The sequence below is a fragment of the Cynocephalus volans genome, chromosome 9 (assembly GCF_027409185.1).
Source record: "Cynocephalus volans isolate mCynVol1 chromosome 9, mCynVol1.pri, whole genome shotgun sequence".
In the NCBI taxonomy this organism is placed as follows: Eukaryota; Metazoa; Chordata; class Mammalia; order Dermoptera; family Cynocephalidae; genus Cynocephalus; species Cynocephalus volans.
Window position 1 is genome coordinate 115,216,213 of NC_084468.1, and position 22,729 is coordinate 115,238,941.

The 22,729-nt window shown below is 33.0% G+C and overlaps 1 pseudogene; it reads left to right on the forward strand.

The window, feature by feature from the left end:
- Positions 1 to 298: 298 nt before the first annotated feature.
- Positions 299 to 22,452, forward strand: LOC134385785 (alpha-methylacyl-CoA racemase-like; annotated as a pseudogene).
- Positions 22,453 to 22,729: the final 277 nt, after the last annotated feature.

Below are 22,729 nucleotides of genomic sequence, written 5' to 3' on the forward strand. Positions count from 1 at the left end.
CCTCAGGAGCTCCTGCCTCCAGCCCCCTTCAGAACTAAAAACAAGTTCTAATTTTTATATGTTTAATTAGGTTACTTTTCTATTCAGTTTATCCATCTTTACTAAACATTTTCATCTCATTAATCTTTCATGTCATTATCATTAAATGAACTTAATTTCATAAACTAATATCTTTGCAGCTTTGACTTTTCTTCCTGTTGCTTATATTAGCTCACAGTCATGTTATTGAGTTTTAACTGTGATATTTTGGACTGTGAACTCAATTTTCTTGGAAATATTTTTGTAGTAATTCTTGACGATGGGTTTCATGGTAATGAAAAATAAAGCTCAATATAATCAGCAGATGTCCAAAAGTAAAAAGGTGGCTTAATTGCTGTCATTTCTTTCAATTAGTAGTTGATTTGGGGCTTTTACATTCAATTACTATTTGATTTTATCAAAAGGTGAGAATATAAATATATTTTAAAATATATATTTTAATATGTCAGAAAAAGTGTTAGTTGTTTTAGGTGGAATGTTTGGTCAGATTACCTAGAATGCTATACAGTATCAGATAAAAGTTTTCCCATGCTATTTTTTTAACACTATTTTATGACCATTTTAGAATTAATGCTAGTGTAAAGGATTTTTTGTTTGTTTGTTTTGGTCTCTTCCTGGTAATCATAAAATGTAATTTCATTTTTAAAAAATTGTTCTTAGCAATATTAGTATGTGCTTTGTAACATAATTTACCTTAATAATACTTTAGTATTCATTTGAAAAATTTTCACTGGAATATATGTTGGAGAAAAAAATGTTCAACTTGGAAGCCTTAACATGTTTCTCTGATTTGAATTACAGAATATCACTTATTTCTGTAAATTTTTCATCTGGTCCAGATGGTAGAGTTGCTTGACTTGCCCAGGGTCTGGCTGAGTTAAGTGTGAACCATTTGAAATTCAATCAGTAGAAGATGGAAGTAATGACTGTTAAGCAGAGGAAAACATTTTAATAATTTACAAAGAATTTTATTTAGATGTCCATGAGAAATATAAGCCATGCTATACTGTGATAAACCTGACACTTTCAGCATTAGATTAAAATGGATTTTCCACTCAAAAAATCAATGAAATGCTTCTTCTTTTCCTTTTATTAAGGAAATAATCCCCAGTATTTTTTTGGCTTAAAGTTTGTAGGTTAATTACACGCATGATGTTTTGGCTTCATTTCTCTGAATTTTAATAGACCTATTATATATTTCTATAAAATATAAACATAGTAGATACTTGTAAATATAGTAGAAAACATAATCTACAAGGAAAATATTGCTTTCAAGGATCAGATCCATTTTTCATATAAGTGTAAGTTATACTTTGAGAAAATGGAAGCACTGGACTGCTCTTACATTTTGTTTTAGTATATGATTTTTAAATCTATTTTCATAAATACCTTGAGCTATTTATATAAGAATTTTTGTAAATTTTCTTTGATTATTAAGAAGTAAAACATACTTTGAGGATATTCACAGCACTCTTCAATGTTATATTTGTATACATACAGAAGGTGACTTTAAGACATAAAATGCATTTAATATTTGAAGAGTATTTTTATATATTTTATTACCTCCGTATATAAAATAATTAGAAATCTCAATTTAAAACCCCCTAGAAATGTTAATATTTTGTTTAAAAAATATTTTTGTCTCTATAAAAGTTTAATTTTAATAAAAAATCTTGCTCATGATATTGTGATTAATGTCAAAGACAAACTTATCTAAGTATAAATTTTGTAGACTCTTAAAATCAAAACAAAAACAAAGACAAAAGAAAACAAACAAAAATATTTAGGCCAAAGAAGAACGTTAAAAATATAGTACAATATTCTAATTTAACATAATGTTAAAAAAAAAAAAAAGGTAGCATGGATAGGTCAAACAGAACATCTAACCTCTCCCAGCTGGTCAATGGGAAAGGTGGTACTAGAAATTAAATTTCCAAATTCCATTTGGATTACTGATGAGAGGGCACAGTTTTAAATCCTAGTTTTTATCTCAGTAGATTCTAGCACATACAGTACACATGTAAGGTTATTGAAAGCTTTCTTCAAAGCAAATAAATTGGGAAACTGTCACTTCTAGGTAAACTATAAGTAGGCTCTGTGTCAGTCAAAGATTAGGTAGAAAAAATAACATATTCACATTATGGTAATTAAAGAAGATCTTCATACAAATGTTGGAAATCGCTCTGGCTTTTACTTTTTACTTTTTTTTTCTTTTTGAAATTGTATATATTTAAGGTTTACTTTCTCTTCCATTAAAAGAATAAAGGGAGGAAACATTTGCAGAAAGATGGATGACAATCCTGTGGCCCTTCTTGAGAGCTGGAAAACAGCCAGCCTGAAGCCTCAAATGGAGAAAGACTGAGAAATAAATACCCCAACATCACTCTTCTTCCTCCTTTAATCTCCTCTTGGTACTCAACTCAACAGCGTGAGGAAGGGCGGAAAGTGAATCTGGAAGAGCAAAGAGATTTTCAGTACAGGCTGTCACAGCACTGAATCAAGTTAGAGATTTCGAAAAGAAATGCATGGCTGTTTTCAGCCTGCGCTTCTACCTCCTTGGCCAGGCATTCTTATATACGGTATGTGCATCTGTTTCACCACTTACTAGCATTGTGAAATTGAGCAAATTACTCCTATATGCAAAATAAACAAAGATAATAATTTCCTCACAGGTGTGTTGTGAAGACTAAATGTAATTAGCTATTTGAAATAATATTACAAATCTAAATAAATATGCAAATACATGCCAATTTTCATTATTGAAAGAAGAGAGTCATTTATCTAATAGCTGTCATGTAAAAACCTCTGAGATTGATTAATCACTCTTTAATATGAATTTTCATCAAGTTTTATTGCTCATTTTTAGCCAGTTAGATATTTCCCTACCCAGCACACCTATCATGTTGACACTCAGCTGTCTAAAATTAATTCTGTTCTTTCATTGTTAATCCTCTTGTTTTAGCCATTCTTTCATGTATGTTTCCACACTTCCAAAAAACTATGCCTGTCTCTTTCTTCCATTTCTTATCTAGTCCCTTCACCTCTTTATCACTACACCTGTAGTTTATATCACGTGATCAATATATTAGCATTGACCATATAATATTCAACATTAATAGTTTCATGCATATTTGAAACTTTTTCTGATAGATCTTAGTAATGACCGAAGATTAGTTGGAGAAAAGAAAGGATTCGGGCCTCTTCAAACTTAATGATTTCCTATATTCACAATACAAAATTTAGACACAGGTGTATCCTCCACAACATTAGCATGGCACATTTCACCCAAGTTTGGTCGTATGTACCTGAATATTCCTTCTAATGGGCAAATCTGTAGATAATTATTACTAAGCCAACAAAGCTTGACTAGTAGCAATTTTTTTATACTGTAATTTAATGGATAGCTTTAATACAGACTAAATGCTTATGGCTAACCTGCAAATAAATTAAAATGTCTTGTCATGTGATCATGCAGCAGTTTCAGATTACCTGATAGTTAGCCATACTTACTTTCACTGTCAACTACATCAACCAAGTTTCCTTTTGGTAGAGCAGGTCAGAATATCAGATCAAATGGCCACTTTTTTGTTTTTAAAATTAAGCATTTGAACTCCTTTTATAATTTAGCCAGTGTCTTAGATCTTTTCAGATGCTATAACAAAAATATCATAAACTGACTGGCTTATAAAGCACAAGCATTTATTTCTGACTGTTATGGAGTCTAGGAAGTCCAAGATCAAAGAGTCGACAGATTCAGTGGCTGGTGAGAGCCCTTTTCTCTGGGTCTTCAAACAATGGAAGGAGCCAAAAACTCCCTTGGGCATCTTTTATAAGGGCACTAATCCCTATCATGAGGGCTCTACCCTTATGATCACCTCCCAAAGGCCCCAACTCTGAATAGCATCACATTAGGGGTTAGCTTTCAGTATATGAATATTGGGGGAACACAAGCATTCAGACCATATGAGCTAGTATATGTGCAATCACATAAAGTTAAATTGATTTCTAAATTTTTGATTTCTAATATCCTGATTTCTTTAAGTATGTGGGAGTCAGTAAGGATAAGTTAACATCCATAAACTGATACTGACTCAGTTGTCCATAGTTCTGACCTATCTGTAATATAATGATGTTCTCTTAACCAGTTTCTTAATAATAACATGCTTTCTTGAGTTTAAATAACTTTTTAGTATAACAAACTTATTTTTCTGTGGATAAAGCTATGTAATAAAATATGGTATATATGTAAGACATAATCACATTCAAAACATACCATAAACCTATTTTAGCATTATTTCACTCTACAGAAGAGACATTAACACCTAATTAAGACTGTGACTTGTTCGTTCACACGGTGAAGAAGTGGCAGATCCAAGTCAACTAGATTTCTGCCAACAAAACCAGTGACTTTAACACTGTTTACCAACAGTCTCAAACTGGAAATATAATCCATGACCTTTAGCTGTGTACATACACCATTTGCTTTCAAAAACTAAGCTAATTAGCTTACTAAAACCACAAGAAGGTTAACAATTCATACTTTGAAAAATGGTATAAAATTAATAATTTCATTTTGATTTTCTCTCTACATGAATTAAATCTTTGCACATAACTTTATATGTAAATTTTAATTCTAATGATTAACGTATTTATATGTGCATTGCAAGATGTTTGTGTTACATGTCATAGGAACAGAACAGAAGAAGGCAAATAATAATGGTCAATTCTGCTTTCTCTATGAAGCCTTCTATTATGCATTAGGGTCTCCCCTAGTGCAATGTATAACACTCTAATATAGCAGTTTTGACAGCAAAAATAAATATTCCTATTTTTGTTTCCATACTGACACCTGGAGGGTCTTCTTACGCTTGGATAGGTAGATGTCTCTGTGGATGTTTGGCAAAACAGAACAGAAATGAGTTAATATGCTTATAAAAGGAAGAGAAAAGGAGAGTTTAAGAAATTATACATGACAATCTTAGAATAAGAAACTTTAGTTTCCTTAGGCAATGGTTCAAGTGAAACACTTAAGGAAATATGGCCAATGAAGATTTTTTGAATTTAAGTAACTGCTATGCAATTTAAATACTCTCCTCAGTGTCTTCTATGAAGCATTCACAAAACATTCATGCTATTCAGAAATTCTTCTTTAAAAAATGTAAAAAGTCCTGTTTTTCGCTTAAATATTAGCATGGGTTGAAATCAGAAGCTGTGCAATAAAACTCGTAACATCTGGCTTATGCAATATATACATTTTTCTTTTTTAAAATAGACTGTAATTTCAGATCACACATAATGTTTCACTAACTTTTGAATCTCTAGTAAATTAAAATGTCTGAAATATGGAAGATAGTGTTTAATGAAAGACTTAAAGATAAAATAATATAGCAGGAAGGGAGAGATATACGAATGAAAGATAAAGAAGAGTTGCTGAGGAATGGAGAAGAAAATGAATTTTGAAATAGGAAATCTACATCTGAGCTCTCAATTGGCCAGTTTTTATTTTCTGTTCTTGGGCAGTAGCTTCTCTTCCTCATAAAACAGGTACAATAATACATTAAAAATGCCATTTTGAAATACCAAGAGATTAAGATGAAATAATGTAATTAAAATATATTAGGAAAATTGAAGAACATAGTGCTCATTTTAGACTTAGTCCAAGCAGAACAAATGACCAAAATTGAAACCCTTTCTATTAGATAATTTTTCACCTCCTTCTTTGTTTCGTGGAAACACATCATATTAAAAATAGCAGCCTCCTCTAAGATTATGCTTTGTATTACTGACAATATACAGATAACTCTCTTACTTATTTCTACTCCATTCTCTCCTGTGTCATAAGTTGTCCTATAATGCAGGAAAACTGTGATGAGAGAACGGAACTATAACCCAGCACAAGAAATGTGTAAAAAGAAAGGTTCTACAGCTGACCAAAGGAAGAAGTGGATTGATGTCTATGAGGATTTGGGAGTCCTCGGTGGAGAATGTGTCTTGATTTTATGCTTAAATGAATCCATAATGCAGTATTACAATATAAAATAAAAGCCAAATAGTCGTGTACTTTTGCAGGTTATTTTTAAAAAATAAGAGTGGCATTTGCTTTCTTAAGAAAAAGTTATATTATTGTGGTTTTCAGTTGAAATTTTGCATTGTATATGAGAGTTGCAATGATGGTGATTGAAATACATCTGAAATGTTCAAAGTCATGGAGCTCTTAAATAAGCAAACATCATTTTCCAGTATTCAGTAGGCATTCGATTCCATTATGAACCTTGAAAGAGGTAATGTAAAAATCGATGTGGAATTTGAAAAAAGGGATAAAATAATGAGCAACAATTGTTTTATCTCCCTGAGGAATGCTACACTATAAAAACTCCTATAGTCTGTATTTCTCTTCCATTAGTTTTCAGTATTACAGCAAAGATTTACTTTTTTTCTAAAAGTATTTTTAGATTTTTTTTTTTTCTGTTTCTGCTTTGGGATGTGAACTTTGCCATTTTATGACTTTTCTCGTCTCTGGTTGTGGCTTTTATTCTTTATTAAAAACCTTACTTTCAAAGCTCACTACCTCATGAATGGCTTTGACAATGATTGGCTCATAGGTCTTCTGACTTCTACAATCTCTTCTGGTAATCTGCTATACCCAAACCTAAAAGGTAACTTTTTTCCTTATGTATCATTACAAAACTGTTTTATCCTTAGTCAGAAAATTGCCTATGCCTACAATATGTATTTTGTACATTTTGACTTCATTCAAGACCCCCGCAAGCTGGCAGATGATTTTTCACCATTGTGTCCCTGAACCCTAAGATTCGTTCACAGTGCAGTATACTCTATACGTACACATACCTTTTGACTTCCACACCTGTATTTATGACATTTTCTGGTACTAGAGAAGCCTGAATTATACCTCTTAAAATCTTAGCCATCCATCCAAGGCTGGGCTATAAAGACCTGAGGAAAATTACCAGAATTGTACCCAAAATGCAAGTGTCCATCGTCTTTCATCAGCTGTGATATTTTCATAATATAAATCATATGCTTGGCCTATATTTTTAATGACTAAATCTTATTTCTAGTAGATGATTATAAAGGAAAATTAATCCTGAACATTTTATGTCTTCAGTACAATGATTCACAAACATAATCCTTAGTCTGGTACTACATCATAACCCAAATAAGAATGAGCATGAAAATTTACTAATATATAGATTCACAGGCCATACCACAGAGTTCCTAACTGAATATCCCATGCACAATCCACCAGGTTTAGAAATCTATAACCTAATTCAATTGTGCAATTCTAAGTAATGAATAGATCATTTTAAAATGAAAAATGAAAGAATAAGTGTAATGCATATATATTTAGGAATAAATAAAGAAGTAAGAGATGCTTTGTTAAAGAGAAATGCTGTACATTAATGAAGACTTGAATTAAGCCCTGCTAATTAATATTTTTGAAATAAGAATTAAATTTTGTTAAGCACCAATTTCTATCTGAGAGAATATCATTTGAAACATAATTTTTTAAGGGCTAAAATATGTTCCTGATATACTTGTATAGTCATCTATGTGTTTCAGGGACTTCGAAAAAAATAGGTTTCTCTCTTTTCCAGGCAGTTTTGTCTATTTCATTCAAACCCTCTTCTACATTTTAGGATGTATGAGATGTTAATGTATCATTGAATGCAATACATATGTCTCTTTCAGCTAGCACCAGATTGCCTTTTACTGTAGGAGATGGGAAACAGAGGGGTCATACACCAAATATTATGAGTAAAAAGTAACAAATGAGATATCAGACATTTTCTTGTTGCTCCCTATGAAATATGAGCTTCTGCAAAAACTTCTATAAAAAAATGTGTCCCATATAACTCAGAGGAAAAGGAGATGTATTCAAATCAGATGTACCTTGTGAATCTACCACTTCTTTTCTAAGGACTTTGTCCTTTCTGTGAATTTTCTCCATTTGTTTGTGCCCTTTTTCATTCATTAAATGTATATCTTTTCAGAACCTTATATAATCTAGGTACTGTGCTAAGTTTTTGAGATATGGATGCAGATAAATAGAGCCTTGAGAGATGAGTAGAAATTATCTAGACAAAAATGTGCAAGAACATTCATGGCACAGGGAGCAGTAAGAACATTGAGAGTCTGTGGGATTTCACTGATGACCCATGACCTTTCTCCTAATTTAGTGAGATGGAAACGGAGCAAATGTGGTCCAAAACACATGTGGTTCCCTCTTTCTCTAGCTCTTGGTCCAGATTATAGTTTTTCCCTGGGAGGGAAAGGCTATAAACATTTCCTATCCTCCTCATCAATTTCATGTTGCAAGAGCTCTGTTTGAAGCAAGTGTGATTAATTCTGGGATTCCTTTCTTTTTACCAGTACCAGTTCCCAAAGCAGAATATCTACCATGAGCATGGCAGGCCAAAAATAAAGGATTCTAGTCACCTTCATGTTGGCTTGCTTCTATGATGAAAATTTCATAGCAGTGGAAGAGAATTGTTAGAAAAGTAATATTTGGAAGCAACTTTAGAAAACAGTTTGGCAGCTCCTCAAAAGGTTAAACAGAGTTATCACATGTTCCAGAGAAATTAAAACATATGTATGCACAAAAACTGATAAGTCAGTCTTTATTGCAGTGTTATTCATATATCCAAAAAGGGAAAAACTACTCAAATGTCCAGAGACAATTGAGTAGTGGATAAATTAGTGGATAAATCAAATATGGAATGTACATAAAATGAAATCTTATCAAGCATTAATAAAGAATTCAATACTGATATATGCTGTAAAACGTGTTAACCTTGAAAAATGAATGGTCAGTGAAAGAAGCCAGTCACAAAAGACCAAATATAGTATAATTTAATTTATATAAAATGTATTCACCAATAAAGACTCACAGAGACTAAAAGGGAAGGGATAGAGAAAATATACCACACAAACGAAAATCAAAAATGAACAGGAGTAGCTATTCTTATATGGGATAAAATGAACTTTAAACCAAAAACTACAAAAAGAGACAAAGAATATTTTTATGCAATGATAAAGAGATTAATCCTGCAAGAGGATATAACAATTGTAAATATATAGTTACCCAACATGGGAGCACCCAGATATATAAAACAAATATTATTAGACCTAAAAAAGAGGTAGACCCCAATGCAATAATAGTAGAGTACCTCAACACTCCTTTTGTAATATTGGACAGGTCATCTAGGTAACAAATCAGCAGAGAGACACAAATTTAAACTCCACTTTAGACGAATTGGATTTGATAGATATTTACAGAATATTTTATCCAATAGCTACCAAATATATACACTTTCTCATCTGCACATGGAATGTTCTTCAAGATAGACCAAGTGTATCACAAATCAAATCTCAACAAATTTCAATTTCAATTTCAATTTAATTTTTTAAAATAAATCATTTCAAGATTTTTTTCTGACCACAGTGGAATAAAACTAGAAATCAATAACAAGCAACACATTGGAAACTATATAAACATATGGAAATTAAACAACATTCTCCTGAACAATCTATGGGTCTAAGAAAAAATTAAGCAAGAAAGAAAGTAATTTATTGAAACGAATGAAAATAAAAGCACATCATACCAAAACATGTGGAATACTGCAAAAGCAGTACTTAGAGGGAAGTTTATTGTGGTAAATACCTACATCAAAAGAATGGAAAGACTTCAAATAAACATCCTCATGTCACACCTCAAAGAACTAGAAAAATGAGAACAATATAATCCCAAAATTAGCACATGGAAGAAAATGATAAAGATTATAGCAGAAGTAAATGAAATGGAGACAAAAAATGATATAAAAGATCAACAAAACAAAAAGTTGGTTTTTGAGAACATAAACAAACATTATCTAAGCTAACAACAACAACAAAAATGACAGAAGACTCAAACAAAAAATTACAAATGTAAAAGGACACATTACAACTGATACTACAAAAATACAAAGAAACAAAACAGACTATTATGAACAAATAAATATCAACAAATTTAAAAATCTGGAGGTAGTGGATACATTTTTGGACACACGCAAACTACCTAGAGGTACTAAGAATAAATGGAAAACCTGAAGAGACCAACAAGGAGCAATGAGATTACAACAGAAACCAGCAGTCTTCCAAGAAAGAAAAGCACAGGAATGGATGGCTTCACTGCTAAATTCTATGAAGGCTTTGAAGAAAAATTAATACAAATACTTTTCAAACTATTCCAAAAAATCAAAACAGAGGGTGTTCTACCAAACTCATTCTATGAAGCCAGCATCATACTGATATCAAAACCATACCAAGACACAACAACAACAACAAAAAATACAGGCCAATATCTCTGATGAATATAGAAGCAAAATATCTCAACAAAATATTAGTGAAAAGAATTCAACAACACATCAAAAAGATTATACACCATGATCAAGTGGAATTCATCCCAAAGATGCAAGGATGTTTCAACATATGCAAATCAGTAAATGTGATACACCACATCAAAAAAATCAAGGACAAAAACTATGTGATCATCTCAACAGACACATAAAAAGCAGTTGACAAAATTCAAAATCCCTTCATGATAAGGACTCTCACTAAATACAGAGTCCTGTATTTGAGATACAGAGAAAGTATCTCAAAACAAGAAAATCCATATATGGCAAACCTACTACCCACACGATCCTGAATGGGGAAAAGCAGAAAGCTTTTTCTCTAAGAACAGGGACATGACAATGATTCTCACTCTCACCACTCCTATTTAACGTAGTATTGGAAGTACTACCTAGAGCAATTAGTAAGAGAAAGAAATAAAGGGCATCCAAATTCAAAAATCTGAAGTCAACTTCTCCCTGTTTGCACATGACATGATTTTATATATAGAAAAACCTAAAGATTCCATCAAAAAAACTTCTAGAGCTGATAAATGATTTTAGCAAAGTTGTAGAATACAAAATCAGTATACAGAAATCAGTAGCATTTTTATACACCAATAATGAACTAGCAGGAAAATAAATCAAGAAAGCAAGGCCATTTTTAATAGCCACAAATCCCCCCAAAAACCTAGTAATTAATTTAACTAATAAAGTAATAGATCTCTAAAATGAGGACTACAAAACATAGATGAATGAAATTAAAGAGGACCCTAAAAGATGGAAAGGTATTCCATGTCATTGATTGGAAGAATTAATATTGTGAAAATGTCCATACTACACAAAGTGATCTACAGATTCAACACAATGCCAATCAAAATATCAATGTCATTCTTTATAGGACTCCCATATGATCCAGTAGTTGCCACTACTGGGAATATATCCAAAGAAAACAAAATCAGCATGTTGAAGAGATATCTGCACTCCATGTTTGTTTCAGCACTATTCACAATAGCCAAAATATGCAATCAACCTAAGTCTCCATGGGAAGATGAATAGATCAAGAAAATGTGTTGTATTTACACAATGGAATACTATTAAGCCACAAAAAATATGAAATCCTGTCATTTGCAGCAACATGGATGAAACTGGAGGTTGTTATGTTAGGTAAAGTGAGCCAGGCATAGGAAAATAAATACCAAATCAGATTAATCTGATAGGAGATCTTAGCTCATTTATTGCAATATAATTTACATGGATTAAGGAGATTACAAAAGGCTGAAAAATATAATGAAGTTTAAGATGACATAAAGACTGGAGGAAGAGACTTTTTATTTTTTTAATGAAAAATCGGCTGTAAGAATGCAAAAATGAAAATAAGTACAGGTTACATGAAAATGGTGGAGGTTAATGCTGGTTTATTGCAGAATAAAGACAATCGTGATCTCCATGTTTCTAATAACATCCAATTTACTCCTCTCCCCATTCACCCTTGTCTCACATATTTTTAAGCAAAAACACAGAATCCACTATGCTGAACTAAAAAATGCCTATGCTTCTTCATTCTCTCCTTAAAACCCATTAAAATAGAGGCAACATCACTCTGTCTATTGCAGGTACCTTTCCATGTGCTCAGCATTCCATCTGTTGCTCCCACCTCATTGCATTAATCTTTCTTTTATCCCCTTTGGCTGGATTTCATCCAACACTACCTATACATATTATCATAGCGTTCGTCTTAAAAAAAAAAAAAAGTGCTCATTTTTTTATACAAATTCCCCAAAGTTTCTCTCTCAGTACAAATTTACATTTAATTTCTTAAAAAGACTACTGAACACACTGATTTCACTTCTATAATTTTTATTCACTTTTTAATTTATTACTGGGCTGGCTTATACCCTAGTGAAACTACTCTTTCAAAGTCAACCTTAGTTTATCTATTCCTTAATAAAAAAGATTCTTATGGGTTGCCATTTTACTATTTAATAGTGTAGCAATTAAAAATAGTCTTCCCTTCCTAAATTCTCTGTTTGTAAGCATACATTTCAGCTTTTTTTGTCATTGCCAGCCTACTTTTATGGTTGATCTTCACTTTCTGTTACCAACTTCACTTTCTCTGATTTCTGAATGTCAAAGTTCCATGGGGCTTGATCACATGACTGCTTACTTTAATACACGATGCTGTTTCTCTCCCTGTCTTTGCATACACTGCCAAGGGCTTGTGTACAACCTGTATATAAACTGATACAAAAGTGTTTATATTTTCTTGCAGTTCCTTATGTTAACCCCAGTCCCATATATATCAAATTCTTGTACATCACATTCCTCATTCTCCAGTTTAGTCAATGACCTTTCTCACCATTCAGTTATCTAAAAACTTTGGGGCAGTTCTCCCTTCTACTCTTCCTCAAAACTCACGAACAGTTAATAGTCTATTCTGCAATTTTACATACAAAGCAGTGATAACTTTGGTCCATTTCTGCTGATTTTCATCACATTCTCTCAGAATAAGCCTCTATCTCTCACCTGGACTAGTGCATTGACAGCCACACAAAACTTTCTATATTCACTCACCTCTCCTACTGTTGTCCTCCCTTTTTTTATTGAAATATAATTGATTATACATATTTGTGGAGTACAGAGGTGAATATTAATACCTATGTACAATGTATGATGACCAAGTCAGCATAATTAGCATATTCATCATCACACAATGTAAGCATTTCTTTGTTCTGAGGACATTCAATCTCCCCTCTTCTAGTCATTTCAAAACAGACAGTAAATTATTGTTAATTGTAGGTCCCTAGCTCAACTGTATATGAGCAGAACTTACTTTTGTTAACTAGCTATTTTGTGCCCATTGACACATTTCTTGTTGTCCCTCCTCCCAGTCTCCCTTTCCCAGGTCTAGACACTCCAATTTTGTTCTCCTCTTCTGAAAGTTCAACATATTATTCTTTCATTCTTTGTTCCTTTGATTGTTCTTTCTTTCTTTCTTTCTTTCTTTCTTTCTTTCTTTCTTTCTTTCTTTCTTTCTTTCTTTCTTTCTTTCTTTCTTTCTTTCTTTCTTTCTTTCTCTTTCTTCCTTTCCTTCCTTCCTTGCTTCTTTTTTTTCTTTATTCTTTGTATCTTTCTTTCTTAGCTCCCTCTTATGAGTGAGAATGTATGGTATTTTTCTCTCTGTGGCTGGCTTATCCATCTTAACATAATTTTCTCTAAGATCATCCACACTGCTACAAATGACAGAATATCATTCTTTTTTATAGTTGAGTAGCATTTCATTGTGAATATACACACCAAAATTTCTTTATCTAGTCATCAATTGATGGACATTTAGGTTTGGTTCCATATCTTGGCTATTGTAAGTAGAGCTGTGATGAACATGGGAGTGCAGATATCCCTTTGACATGATGAATTCTATTCCTTTGGGTATATAACCAGAAGTGGGATTGCTGGATTGCATGGTAGTTCTATCAAAAGTTGTTTGAGAAACCTCCATTCTGTCTTCCTTAATGGCTGTACTAATTTACCATACAACAACAGTGTAGAAGAATTCCCTTTTCTCCACATCCTCACCAGCATTTGTTATTCTGTCTTCTTGATAATAGCCAGTCTAGCTGGGGTGAGATGATATCTCAGTGTGGTTTTGGTTTGCATTTCCCTGATGATTAATGATGTTGAGCGTTTTTTCACGTATCTGTTGGCCATTTGTATGTGTTCCTTTAAAAAATGTCTATTTAGCTTCTTTGCTCATTTTTTAATAAGATTATTTGTTTTTTTCACTATGAAATTCTTTGAGTTCTTTGTATATTTTGGATATTAATCCCTCATTGGATGTATGGTTGGCATATATTTTCTTCCATTCTGTAGGTTGTTTTTTTACTGTGTTGATTGTTTCCTTTGCTGTGCAGAAGCTTTTTAGTTGGATATAATTCCATTTGTTTATTTTGTTGTTGTTGTTGCTTGTGCTTTTGGGGTCTTATTCATAAAGTCTTTGGCTAGTCCTACATCCTGAAGTGCTTTGCCTATGTTTTCTTCTAGGAGTTTTATAGTTTCAGGTCTTAAAAAAAATCCATTTTTCATTGATTTTGGTTTATAGCAAGAGGTATGGATGTAGTTTCTTTCTTCTACACATGGATATGCCAGAACCATTTACTGAATTGGCTGTACTTTCCCCAATTTATGTTCTTGGCTACCATTACAAAAATCAGTTAGCTGTAAGTACCTTGGCTGATTTCTAGGATCTCTGTTCTGTTCCATCAGTCCATGTGTCTGTTTTTATGCCAATACCATGTTGTTTTTGATTACTGTAGCTTTGTCGTATGATTTGAAATCAGGTACTGTTTTTTAAAAATTTATTTATTTATTTATTTATTTATTTATTCGTTCATTCATTCATTCATTCATTCATTCATTTTGCTCAGGATTGCTTTGGCTATTTAGGGACTTTTTTGTTCCATATGAATTTTAGGATTTTTTTTTCTATTTCTGTGAAAATTGTCATTGATATTTTGATAAGAATTGCATTGAATCTGTACGATGGCTTTGGGTAATGTGGACAACTTCACTACATTCATTCTTCCAATCCATGAACAAGGGATGTTTTTCCATCTTTTGGTGTTCTCTTTAGTTTCTTTAATCAGTGATTTGTAGCTCTCACTATAGAGATCTTTCACCTCTTTGGTTAAATTTATCCATAAATATTTTGTTTCTTTTTCAGCTACTGTAAAGGGATTGCTTTATTTCTTTTTCAGATAATTTGCTATTGGCATATAAAAATGCTACTGATTTTTGTATGTTGATTTTCTATCCTGCAACTTACCTGAATTTGTTAATTAGCTCTCATAGTTTTTTGGTGAAGTCTTTAAGAGTTTCTATCTATAAGAACATGTCTGCAAACAGGGGCAATTTATCTTCCTCCATTACAATTTGGATGTCCTTTATTGCTTTCTCCTGCTTGATTGTTCTGGCTAGAACGTCCAGTATTATGTTAAAGAAGAGTGGGGAAGGTAGGCATTCTTGTCGTGTTCCATATCTTAGAGGGAAAGCTTTCAACTTTTGTATGCTCAGTATGATATTACCTGTGGGTTTGTTGAACATAGCCTTTATTATGTTAAGGTTTATTCCTAATTTAACCTAATTTGTTCTGTTTTTATAATAAACTGGTGTTGAATTTTATCAAACGTTTTTTCTGTGTCTGTTGAAATGATCATATGGTTTTTGTCCTTCATTTTGTTGATGCAATTTATTACATTTATTGATTTGTATATTTTGAACCATTCTTGAATCACTGGGATGAACCCCAATTTATCAGGATGGATAATATTTCTGATTTGCAATTGGATTATTATGCTAGTATTTTGTTGAAGATTTTTGCACCTATGTTCATCAAGGATACCAGTCTAGTTTTTTGTTATTTATTGTTATTGTTGTTGTGTTCTTAACTTGTTTGGTATCAGGAAAATGCTAGTCATAAAATGAGTTTGAAAGACTTCCCTCACCTCAGTTTTTTGTAATAATTTGAGAGGAATTTGTATTAGTTCTGTGAAACCATCAGCAGTGATACCATCTGCTCCTGGGCTTTTCTTTGATTGGAAACTTTTTATTACTGATTCAATCTCATCATTTGTTATTCATCTGTTCAGATTTTCTGTTTCTTCATGATTCAATTATGGCCAGTTGTAAGCATCCATAAATTTATTCATTTTTTCTAGTTTTTCAACTTATTGGCATATAGTTGTTTTTAATAGTCTCTAATGATTCTGTGTATTTAGTTGTAATGGTTCCTTTTTCATCTTTGATTTTATTAACCTGAGTCCTTTTTTCTTAGACTAGCTAAAGGTTTGTCATTTTTTTAACATATTTTTTAAAAAACAACTCTTCATTTATTGATCTTTTGTATTGCCTTTTTAGTCTTGATTTTATTTGTACTCTGATCTTTATTAGATCTTTCTTTCTACTTCTTTTGGGTTTGTTTTTTCTGGGTTTTGTTTGTTTTTTTCAGGTTTTACTTATTTTTATTTTTAATATTATTTATTATAAGCATATTATTATTACAAACTGTGATTTTTCTTTTTGCCCTTTACCCAACCTGTCCCTACCCAAACCTCCCCCCACCTCACACCCACCTCCAGTATTCTGAAAGTTAATGTAATTGTTTAGATCTTTTTCTTTCTTTACTTATTTCTTTTAGTTCCTTGAGTTGAATCATTGGTTGTTTATTTGAACTATTCGCATTTTTTGATGTAGTCTTTTATTGCTATAAATTCCTTCTTAGAACTGCTTTTTATGCATCACATAGGTTTTGCTCTATTGTGTTTCCATTATCATCTGTCTCTAGAAATTTTTAAATTTCATTCTTAATTCTTTCTTTGACCCAATAGTTATTTAAGAGCATGTTGTTTAATTTCCATGTATTTGTACAGTTTTTAAAGGTTTTTTTTGTTCCTGATTTCTAGCTTCATAGTATTGTGGTAGGAAAAGATATTGGAACTCTTTCAAAGTGCTGCGCTCACTTCTTTCCTTCTCCTGAGTGGGCTCTGTCTTTCTCTGCACTGCTTGGGGTTAAGGAAGGGGTAAAGCCACCAATAAGATTCTGTCTTTTCTACCCTCTTCAATGCATCTTTTATTATTATTAAGCTAAAACCAGGTACTGTGATCTTTTACCTTTTATCTCTTGTGAAGGTTTTTTGTTTGTTTGTTTGTTTATTTGTTTGTTTGTTTGTTTGTTTTCCTGCATTGATAAATGTCCAAAATTGATGTGTCTGTGGCAAGAAAATCACTGGAGTTTTTATTCACCTATCTTGCCACCTATCCCTCAAAAATTTTTCCCTACAATCTATTTATGAATCGGCATAAATTCATTTCCAAAATATAAAACTTCTAACTCTAAATCTAAATATAAATTCTTCTTTAGAAATTCCACTTGGATTTCATTTTGTATCTCAAAGCGAACATGTTGGAACATGAAGTCTCCATTTTCCTGTACCCTAATTTCTTCTGGTCCTATATTTCTAATTATAGAAACACAGACAATATTGTTGCCTAACCACAGATCCCACTAGACATTAAACATACCTTTTCTTCCTATTACCTGTAATTTATCATCATACCTCATCTATTTGGCTTCCTAAATATTTTTAGTGTCTTGTTCACCTCTTCTTCTCCTTTTTCAATTCTACCCTAATTTATCACTTCATACTATCTTTATTGAGCTATGTTAATAGACCTTTGCTAGTCTCTCTACATCTAGCCCTATCTATATCCAATAATTTTAAAGGCATTCAAGGTGATTTATCTTCAGAGTTGGTATCCCAAACATTTTTCTCAAAATTCACATCTATCCATCCTCTACAATAGGTTTCAAATATTAAATATAATGTAGGTTGTATGAAATTTATTTTTTCTTTAACACATCATCTATAGCTACTCTCTTCTTATCCTGTCTTCTATTATTAGATAAAATGGGACTGTTTAATTTCAGTCTTAAGAAGCCACATTTATAAAGATATAAAGGTCAAAAGATTACTGACACCTTCAGAATCAGGTCCTAAATTATTTGTACAGCAGAAAATGTCTTGTATAGTAACAATCTTCTTTCTCTCCTCATTCCCTAACATGCTGTGAATGCTTCAGCCCTTATGAATTTGCAAAGTTCCATAAGAAATAATAATCTGCTTGTCCCATTAAATTCATATAATGAACTTTTATATGATAACATTTTATATTGTCTCCAATAAAAGACACCTATGAATCTTTATTACATTTTCTTCTTTTTAAATATTATTTCTTTAGCATTATCACTTACGTACAAAAAAGAAAACTTGGAATTACTGCAGTGTAGTAAAAGTCTCCTGAGAGTTTAGAAACAGGCGTTCTGAATTCATTTCTGGCCCTACCAAGCAGTATAAAAACAGAGAATTCACTTAAACACCTCAGGTGTCAGGTTTCTCACTACTGAGAACATACTCAGTTTATTGGATGATATTTATGTTTGCTTCAGTTTTAGCAGATTCTGTAATTTTCATGTTTCATTCATAATTCCAAAACAGAGCAGTGGGGATTTTGACTTATCACATTTTTAGTTTTTATTTCCACTCCAAGCTAAATATAAAAGCCCCCCAAATCATTGTTTATATGATTTCTGAAAACACTGGAGAAGAAGGTGAGATGAGAGGGAACCAAATTCTTCCTTCTCTTGAGACCCGGAAATGAAGTTCACTCTAAGAAAAGAAGTTAGATTTAAAAATTGAAGTGGAATTTTCAAAACTGCATGGATAAAATATCACACTGATACCTTATTTTTTACTACACAGACCTGAACTTTACTTTTTGTATGGAAATAGAGTAAAACTCTTTATTATAAACACCAGTCATTCTAAATTGTTGATGATTTGCAAAAAGATCATTTGAACTACACTCCAATTTCTTTGCTTATCAAATTTTCCTTTTAGTGGATATTTTTAGATAATGGTATTAATGTAAACAAGTCAGAAAGGGAAATGTGTTAATTTAGTTTGGCAAATATTGTTGGGCCCTTGACAAGTACTGAGCCTGATAAAAATCTTTCTTTAAACCAACCTCTGATTGTAAGATGGTTAATGGGTGTCTAAAAACAGAGACAGAAAACCTAAAGAGCTGTGAGACTATTTTAGTTTTTAACTGGGAAATCATGACAACTAATAAATGATTAAGAAAAGGAGTAATCAAATGTGGCCTGGGAATACTATAGAAACTTTGAAGGAAAATGTTAGACTAGAAATGTCCCTTCAATAAAAATGGCAGTAATAATATTAGTTAAAATAATATGCGATTTTTCTATTGTATATTAGCACTTTAAAAAGCATATTGCAGACAACATTTTATTTGTTTCTCATAGGAACTCTGTAAAAAGAATGTGGAAAATTCTGTTATACTCCCATAATAGATGAGAAATCAAGAATTAGGAGAGAGAATATATTTGGATCATGAATCCTCTAAGTAGGTTCAGAATCTAGTTCTTGCATAACTGGACTTTTTTATTGCCCATTGTATGAAGAGCACTAGATAGAAATTGTGAATAAAAGAAAAGCTAACATTTCTTAAGGACTTTGTACTTGAATGCCTTCTGAAAATGCTGCTATAAAACAACACAGTAGCCCTCCAAATTCACATAACAGAGTAAAAACTCAAAAAAATTAGATAAGATGTTAAAGTAAATTTCAAAGATGCTAGTTGATACATTTTTTTTTGGTTTTTTTTTTTTTTTTTTAAGTTTTTATTCTAAGTCCCAAGCATTATTGCTATAGGAAGTGCTGGGATTTAGGTAGTTTAAATGGAATAAGAAAGAGTAAATGAATGGATAAATATCTTAATTATGTGCAAATAAAACTGTTATATTTGGAGAGCAAAGATCATATTGGGTAAGGTTTCAATACCAACAGAACATAGTTGAAAAGGGAGATCAGAATCATATTTTAACACTTTAAATTTCAGCTGTTTCATTTGTACTATATATTTGAAATTTGTACCATGCATTTTAATTCAGGAGTGGAAAAACATTTTGTGAAAGGGAAATGCAAGGACCATTTTATTCATTAATCACAATTCAAAAGCCAGATGTTGACAACAAGTATAAATAAATACCTCAGTAATAACTTATCTCAAGATAGATGCAACAGAGAAGGTAAAAGCCACTAAAAATTTTATTTCTCATTCTTCCTTGCAGTTAGGCAAGACCATGTTATTAGTCCTGGGCAAAAAGATGGCAGACATGATGTGTGCCACTTCAAAGCTAGGTTGGTGCTTTTCTGGTCCCTCTTACTTTGCAAGGTGCATGTTTGCTCCAGATGGATATTTTAGCTACACAATGTTGGGCTGTACTTCATCTACACTCCTGAGTGACTATGTAGAGCAGAGATTCCCTCTACCATTGCCATGGAACTGAAGTGGACATGAACCAGAGCATGAATTTAACTTTGGATTTGTTAAATCACTGAGATTGTGACAATTTGTGTTACTATAACACAATACTAACTGGCAATTTGCTAATTAGTGTCACTATAGCCAATACTTACTGGTAAAAGTAATTGGCACCAAAGCACAGGCAACAAAAGTAAAAGTAAATAAATGGGATTTTATGAAACTAAAAAGCTTCTACACAGCAAAGGAAACAATCAACAGAGCAAAGAGATCACCTATAGAATGGGAGAAAATATCTGCAAACTATGAATCTGACAAAGGGCTAATTTCCAGAATACACAAGGAACTCAAACAACTCAATATTAAGAAAATAACCCAATTTAAACACAGGAAAAGTTGCTCAATAGACATTTCTCAAAAGAAGACATATGAATGGCCAACAGGTACATGAAAAAATGCTCAACATCACTAATCACCAGGGAAATGCAAATTAAAACCACATTGAAATACCATCTCATCCACTTAGACTGGCTATTATCAAAAAGGCAGAAAATAACAAATGCTAGAAAGGATGTGGAGAAAGGGAAAACTTCATACGTTCTTGGTGAGATTGTAAATTAGTTCAAGCATTAGGGAGAACAGTGTGGAGGTTTCTCAAACAGCTACAGATAAAACTACCTTATGACCTAGCAATTCCACTACTGGGTATATACCCAAAAGAATGGAAAGCATCCTACCAAAGGCATACCTGCATCCCCGTTTATCACAGCTCTGTCCACAATAGGCAAAATATGGAACCAACCTAAATTTCCATTAACAGGATTGGATAAAGAAAATGTGGTATATGGACACAATGGAATACTACTCACTCATAAAAATGAATGGGCCAGGGGAGGGCTCCCACTGGGCTGATGGCAGCTGGGCATGGATGAAACCAAGGCAGGAGCTATTCAGTCTTCTCCCTCAGATGGGGCGGGGATGTGCTAAGACTCCCTGGGGCATCTGGATAGTGGAGGCTGGCCCTGGGCCCCTTCTGTGGTATGGTCCTAGAAGACTTTGCTGTGCAGCTGGTACAAGTGGACTGGCCAGGCACCCTTGGCCACATGACCTACTTGGCTGGTGGCAAGCACTTTCTGGTGCTGGACTTGAAGTGGCCTCAGGGAGTGGCCATGCTGTGGCACCTGCTCTCCTAGGTGGGTGTTGTGATGGAGCCCTTCCACCATGGTGTCATGAAGAAATTCCAGCTCCACCCAGAGATTCTGCAGCAGGAGAATTCAAAACTTATCTATGCCAGGCTGAGTGGAATTGGACAGTCAGGATGATTCTCTAGGGTTGTTGGCCATGATATCAACTACTTGGCTTTGTCAGGTGTTCTATCAATATTTGGCAGACATGGTGAGAACCCATATTCCCTGATGAATCTCCTGGCAGACTTTGATGGTGGTGGCCTCACATGTTCATTGGACATTGTGATGGCTCTTTTTGAATGCACGTGCTCTTGCAGAGGTCAGGTCATTGATGTAAATGTGGAGGAAGGAACAGCATATCACCTAAGTATTTTTCTGTGGAAAACTCAAAAATCCAGTCTGTGGAAACAAATTCTAGGACAGAACATATTAGACAGTGGAGCACCTTCCTGCACTACTTACAGGACAACGGATGAAGAACTCATGGCTGTTGGAGGCATAAAACCCCGGTTCTATGAGCTGCTGATCAAAGGACTTAGACTGAAGTTTGATGAATTTCCCCATCATATGAGCATGACTGGCCACAAATGAAGGAGAAAGTTGAAGATGTATTCGCAAAAAAAGACAAAAGCAGACTGGTGTCAAATTTTTGACAGCACGGATGCATGTGTCACCCAGGTGCTGACTTTTGAAGAGGTTGTCCATCGTGATCATAACAAAGAATGGAGCTCATTCATCACTGATGAGAAGCTGGGTGTGACATCCTGCCCTGCACCTCTGCTGTCAAACACCCCAGCCATCTCTTCTACCAAAAATAATCCTTTACTAGGAGGACAAACCAAAGAGATACTTAAAGGATTTGGGTTCAACCAGGAAGAGATCGATCAGTTTTACTCATATAAATCATTGATAGTAATAAAGTAAAAGCTATTCTGTAACTTCCAGGTGTACAGCTCAAGTGAATTTGAGTATTGCATTTGTAGAATAGAGTAATACATAAACTTGTGTGCATGGAAACATGGAAGAGCAGTGTTGCAGTGGTCCAACTATTTCAATCAAAAAACAACCAAAGACTGATTACAAACTAATGATTGAATTCTAAAAATAGTTATCAGCAGGGCTTCTGATTTAGGAATATTTTTCTGTACTTATATTAAATTATGCCACTTTTCCTGCCTTCCAATTTACTTGAATGTTGATATCATGAATTTGTTG